The sequence below is a fragment of the Eptesicus fuscus genome, chromosome 11 (genome assembly GCF_027574615.1).
Source record: "Eptesicus fuscus isolate TK198812 chromosome 11, DD_ASM_mEF_20220401, whole genome shotgun sequence".
Classification (NCBI taxonomy): Eukaryota; Metazoa; Chordata; class Mammalia; order Chiroptera; family Vespertilionidae; genus Eptesicus; species Eptesicus fuscus.
Window position 1 is genome coordinate 50,713,494 of NC_072483.1, and position 6,852 is coordinate 50,720,345.

Below are 6,852 nucleotides of genomic sequence, written 5' to 3' on the forward strand. Positions count from 1 at the left end.
CATGTGTTGAAGGGGAATTCACTTGTGACATCTAGAACTTGAGTGACTTCATGGAGGAGGGCACCCCATTGTGCCAGTTCAATTCCCAGTCAAGGGCACGTGTCTCTCTCACATCGATGTTTCTCTCTCTGTTTCCTCCTCCCTCTCTCTCTCTCTCTAGAAGTCCATGGAGGAAAAAAGAATAAACCCTAAGATATGTAGCACTGCAGAGGAAGGCAAGAAAATGGATGTTGGAGGCCTAAAAGATGAAGACCCATAATAGCAGATTACTTAATAAAATTGTTCCGAGGTTACCTAGTGAGCAAAGTGTTACTGGGCCTGCGGCTCCAGGAGGGGAGGTTGGGAAATCCAAAGTTAGTACGTGCTGATTCTTATTGGCTTTGTTGAGTGCGTCGGGACAAGAGGAAAGAGGTGGCTGGTTCAAGAGCAGAAAAGAAAAGGAATAGGATGAGTCCAGAAATCTGGAGCCTTCTGTTTTGAATCCCAAAGAGTGATGACAGCAAGAGGGCTTCGAGCGACACAAGCCCGCTAAGAACTCTCACTAAACGGGTAGTTTCCCCGAGGCAGCCGAGAGCAGGGCGGGTGCTTCACACTCAAGCCCGTGTTCCCCAGAGGGCTTCCAGATGGTTGCCTTTAAGGTGAAGGGGAGGCATAGAGGTTACAATGCAAACGTTACGAAGCTCGATAACTGGCACATGGAATGACTGCACATACTTTAGGAGCTGACTAAGCATTTGAAGGACTCGTATTGCCGAAGAGTTCATGAACCCAGACTACAAAAACTTGGGTTGTTCAAGCCTTAAAGCAGTTCTTGGGCACCCCAAATATGCATCTGCAGAAATCAGGCCACAACCTCTGCACAGACTCCCAAGAGGGCACCCTCCCCATTGTGGCCATGGAGGTGCATGGATAAGGAAGAGCCTCCCAGGAGGCATAGCCACGAGCCAGAGAGCAACAAGGGAGATCCCCCCAGAGAGCAAAATCAGGGTCTAATCGAGGCCCCACTGCAGCCCCTCTCAGGGTCCACCCACACCCCCATGGCTTTCACCTCTGCTCAGAGGACACTGCTCTGCCCACTCCTGCAGTCCTCTGTTCTTCCCCTTCTGGCGGTAGGAACACATGGGACACGCTGGAAGTGCAAGGGAGTGAATGCCCCCAGAAGCAGCCCTCAGCCACCGAGGAGGAAACGTGCCCCAGCCTCCTCACACCTGTGATGGGGTACCTGAGGCACACGTGCTGAACACGTGTGGGACTGAGTCCCTGTTGCCTGCGGTGGAAGTGACTTGACACCCTCCCTTTATCAGCTTCCTTCTCCCCTCCGCCTTACTTTCCCCACAGGTCACCTCTCAGATAAACTCCGGACAGTGTCTGCTTCTGGGGAAGTCAAATCTAGACAAAATTTCTCCCATTGTCCGGGCAGGGGATCTTCACAGGTAAAAATACTATGGAAAAAAGAAAAAGTAGAGCAGGTGAGGGGGACCAGGACAGCTGGAGAGGGGTCGGCTCCATTGAGAACAAATGGAGCAATACTCAATGAATAAAAGTGTTTAATAAATGAATGTATGGGGGGAATCCTTTCACAATGCAAGTATCTGAACAAATACTTGAAGGAGGTGCAGAGATCTACGGGGTGAGCCTTCCAGGCAGAGTGAACAGCATGTGTATTCAAAGGTGAATGGGCCTGGTGTGCTCAAGACATAGCAAGGAAGCCGGCCAGGCTGGCAGAGAGGGTGGTGGGGAGACGGCCAGGGGAAGAGGGGCCACACACCTTGTAGGCTTTTACTCTGTGTGAGAGGGGAAGCCTCCAGGGTTTGGAGCAGAGGAGTGATATGATCAGACATATGTTGTAAGGCAGCTCTGACTCGGGTGGTGACAGAGGCTGTGGGGGAGACACGTGAGGCGCTACTGCAGCAATCCAGGTGGTGGACTGGACCAGAGCGGTTGCAGTGAAGGTGATGAGGAGCAGTTGGATTTGGGAATATATTCTGACACGAGGGCCCAGAGGACTTTCTGAAGGATTGGACCTGGGTAGGAGAGAGACAGGATGATGTTTAAAGATGGTTTCCTGGGTTTGGCTTGAGCATCAGGAAAGATTTAGGTGCCAACAAGTGAACGAAGCAGGTTTAATGAGGGTGGGGGGTAGGCATGAGTTCTGTTAGGGACATGATGGGTTTGAGATGTATATTCGAAATCAGAGTAGGCAGTTGCGTTTCTGAGTCAGGAGTTTAGGAAAAAGATATAGGTTAGGGTAGACGGTGCTGAAAGGCACCGCTGGATAAGGTCAAAGGACTGCATAGGCAGAGAAGAGAACTAACACTAAAAAACTGGGAAGAAGAGGAGGATGTAGCAAAGACTGAGGAGGAAGCAATGAGGCAGGAGGAGAGTAGGAGAGGGTGGACTTCCGGAAGCCAGCGAAGAAGTCCTACAAGGAAATGGGAGTGGCCGCTGTGTTAAAGCTTCTGATGGAGCCCGTGAGAGGAGGACAGACATGACTATGGGCTTAGCAACATGAAGGCCACTGGTCACCTTGACATGTACAAAACCAGCCTGGGTAGGTGTGAGAGGGGAGAAATTAAAGGGGTTTTACTGCAAAGGGTAATGAAGAAATGAGGTGATAGTGGGTGGGGGAAGTAGGGTCAAGAGAAGTTAATTGAGGTTTTTATTTTCTGTTTTTTTTAGATAATAAAAATATCAGTATATTTGCATGATTATTATAATGATCCAACCATAACAATAAAAAATTGATTATGTAATAAGGATCTAAAAGAAAACCATCATAAAGTATTTTCATAAATGGGATTTACTATAATAGTTTTATATAACTTGCAAAATATATAATACATATGTCTCTATGTGGCTCTATTTTCATTTTTAGTGGCTGCAGAATATTTTATTTTTTGAGTGTACCATAATTTGTTTAACCAACCCTTTATTACTGGACATTTGAATGTTTCCTGTTTATCTCTTATTTTATTTTTACTTTTATAAACAATCATGTAATAGATATCCTATATAAATCAGTCCAATTTTATGATTGTTCCCTTCAGATAAGCTCTTAAAAGTGGAAGTACTGGGTCAAAGAATTAAAACATTTTAAATCATTGTAATGCATATCAAATAGCCCAAACCTCCGTTTTAGAATCGATCAAACTCATTTAGGCCAGGCCTTATTGCAATATATTTTCCCATAATGCACATCACAGTTGTGCACGGGTGCATTTATTTGTGTGATTATGTGCTTAGTGTCAGTCTCGCCCCCTAGATGGAAACCAGTGCCTGCAGACTCGGCACCTGCTTTTGCTCACTGCCGTCTCCTCAGCTTTCCAGCCTGAGCCTGTTGCAGCAGGCACGCAGTCAGTAACTGTTCGTGAGTGAATGAATGAACGGAAATCTTAATTCAGAGGACAAGGTGGACATTCACGCTGGATAATGCCATTTGGGCACAGAATGAGGTGTGACTATCAACCACGCACAGTGCTGTCAGGGCACCTGGTACATAGCTTCAAGGGGGGTTGTAATTGACTAAGTATATACTGCATGAATGACGAGTACTGCTTTTATAAAAGTCCCCCTTCACGTGTGGCTTAATTCATGAAGTTATTGTGGGTCCTCCCAATGGTTCTTTGAAGAAAAACTCCGACTAACTCTATATTTTGATGCAGCTACCCTTTGCCTAACGCTCCTGGTTCCCCCACTGAGCACTTTCTCCCAGTGTCCAGCAGGTGGCAACAGACGGTTATTAAAGTGGCCGTGGCGCTTCAGGGGCCCTGTGCAAGGGTCTCTGGGGCTGGGACAACACCTATTGTCCCCAGGGCCTGTCAGGGCTCTGTCCACCAGAAAAGGCCCTGCAGGCCAGCCAGCAGGTTCCTTCCCGGGAGTCAGGCTGCTTGGGGCCATTCCCAGGGACCCCTCAGAAGAGTAAGGAATAAAGAAGCTTATAGCCCCTGAGAGAGTCCAACTCTGCTTTTCCACTTCTCAGCGTTTCCAGGTCCGAGGGACTCTGAGCAGACAGCTCGGAGCCAAACGAAATTCATTGGAGCATCTGGCCCTCCTCAGGCTCTGAGATTTTATCATCACACCAGCCGACCTGCCTTGGTCATTGTCTCACTCCTTCTGAAATGGCCAGTTTTGCTGCTTCTTTTTTTTCCAACCTAAATTCATTTCCTTGCAGTTCAGGCTGATACTTTGTAGTAATCATTGGATCTGTAATCACTGGGTTACATAAATGCTTCTGATTGCATACAAAACAGGTGGCTGCCCACCCTGGGTCCTCCCCACGCTGGTGCCGGGATTTGTTTCAGGGGCAGAGATGCATTGGCCCCACCCAGCTCTGCCCCTTCCTCTGCCCCCTTGAGATAAGGGTAGGGAGGAAGTCACCGTTCGCTGCGGCCCCACTGCCCACCATTCATGTGGCAGCAATGCAGTGGGGCAGGTGCTGGAGTAATGTGTCTGAGCTCATGTAGGTCATAAGTAGCAGAGCTCACCACGGCCACGGTCTGATGTTCTGATTCCAAATATGGCCTCTGTCCACTACACTCTAGGGCCAAACTGCACTCCTAGGAGCCCTCAGAGGGGGCCACAGAGAAGGGAAGGCGGAACGGGGACCTGTGGCTGAAAGGGTGGTACTTCTTGCCTCCCATCCTCACTTCCTATAGACTCTATAGTATAGACCAACTGCACTTAGATTTAAAAAAATAAAGGTATATAAAGTGAAATACTACTACTACTACACACACACACACTACTACACACACACACACACACACACACACACACACACACACACACGGCATAAGGAGAAAAAATTCTGAGAATCCTCTCACAGGGTGTATGGCCTCAGGTACCTCCTGCCCCTGCTGACTCGGGTAGAAGTAAGTGTGAACTTGACTCTGAGACACAGTAAAGCTGACAGGAACTGAAAGCAAGGCCTTGGCCCTGCAGCTCCAGGCTCTAACCACTTGATTAATCCAGGAAATGCTTTGATGGCAAAATTCTTCTGCAACCAGCTTCTCTGGAGACAGAAATCAGGAACAGTGAATCTGCCGCAGACTCAGACATGACCTATTCCTTCCTTAGCTGCTATCGGAGTGTGTTTTGAACTTTTCTTGCTCATGCAGAGTCTGGAGAATACAATCTGGAGGCCACGTTGATGACACATGAAGACCTGAGGACTGAGGTGGAGACAAGAGGGAGAGAGAAAAGCCTTGGGCGGGTCTGGAGCCCTTCGGGGAATCAGGAGAGAGAGATGGAGGCTGACAGAGACCAAAGAGTATTTTTAAGGAGCTTTGGCACTTTCTCAAGAGACAGAAAAGATTTGATTTGTTCCCAATTATATTTTTCTGCAGGTCTGGACCAGTGCCACACCTGGACCATGTGGGGTCCTGGGTTTATGTTGGTTGTGATTGGAGGAGCCAAAATCATGAAACCTTTGCAACTTCCATGTTGTCTGCTGCTTGAGCTTCTATTCTGAGAGGTGCTGTTAAACAATGTTATTCATTGTGTTCCCTAAATAACTTTTAATTTGTCTTCACTTGAATCAAGAATGTTCTACTGTTGACACAGGGACAGAAATTATAAAATGTAAAATTAATAAAGATCTCACTTCAGAAAAAAATCTTTCACTAATGTAGTATTTTATAATTTTGAGCTCAGCAAAGACAGCTAATTTAAAATTTATGTTTGTTTTTATTTTATTATTATTTTTTATATGTTTGTTTTTTTAATTATGTTTCTCAAAGCAACAATGGCATTGCCAAAGAGGTTACTTAAATATTACTTTTCACCTCTCCTGCATTTTTTGCAACAGAATTTTAAAAATTGTCTTTCCATAGAATGATTTGCCTTGGTGCAAGAAATCAAGTCAGATCAGCAACTGTCCAGAGCCTGGAAATCTCTGCTCTCGCTGAATAGTGACTGTGTTCATTACACAGTGAAACATGATGAGCAATAACCCGTTCACCTGAAAAAGTGCCAAAGAGCAAAGCTGGGCAGGGCTCCCAGAGTCCATAAAGCAGAAGACATATACAGGAAATCAAAAGATATTGTTGGAATTTTAATCGCATCTCCCTTCTCCCCTCCCCGACCTTGAAGACAAGGGTGTTAGTTGTCCACCAAACATCGGTGCATTATTCTAACGAAGACCCACACACCCCTCTGGCTGAAAAGTGGCCAAAATGTAAAGAGCTAGTAATATTGGGGCCAGCCTTTGGTCTTTTCCAATGCGAGTAAAGCCTTCTCAATACTTTGGGGTGAAAATCTGGCCAAGATCAAAGGAGATTCAGTGAGAGTTTCGGATATGTCAGTGGACTATCCTACGAGGATTCTGCACATGAGACTAGTACAAGCATGCTCTAGGTTAGGCCAAAAACCTATTGTCATAACAGCACGGGAGGGTTTCTTTCGGGAAAGCCCGCGATACGCATGGTACATTTGCCAAGTGCAGTGATCACCCTGAATCTTGTCTACAGTCTCATTTTCCTAAGTATTGCGTCAATTGGCCGTGGGACCACTTGGCTAGTTACAGATTAAAGATGGGCCTACTATGTTACCACATACCTGACAGAATTACTGAGCAGTTCGGTGTTAAAGAGAACAGATGTGCTTAAATGTTTATGGAAATTTACCTTCTTTTGTTATCGAGGCCTTACAACAAATTAAGACATGCGTGTCAGCTCCATAATTACCTAGCTAGGCTTTTAAAGATCAGCTAGCCGAGACTGAGTTCTAGTCAAGTACTATTTCATTAGTCTTTTTAATTGTAAGTACATTAGCCTATTACGTGGCCACCATTTGGTATATTTGAGTTGCCAGCATCCGTGTGTCTCTTCTCTGTGCCCTGGCTCAGGGCACCAG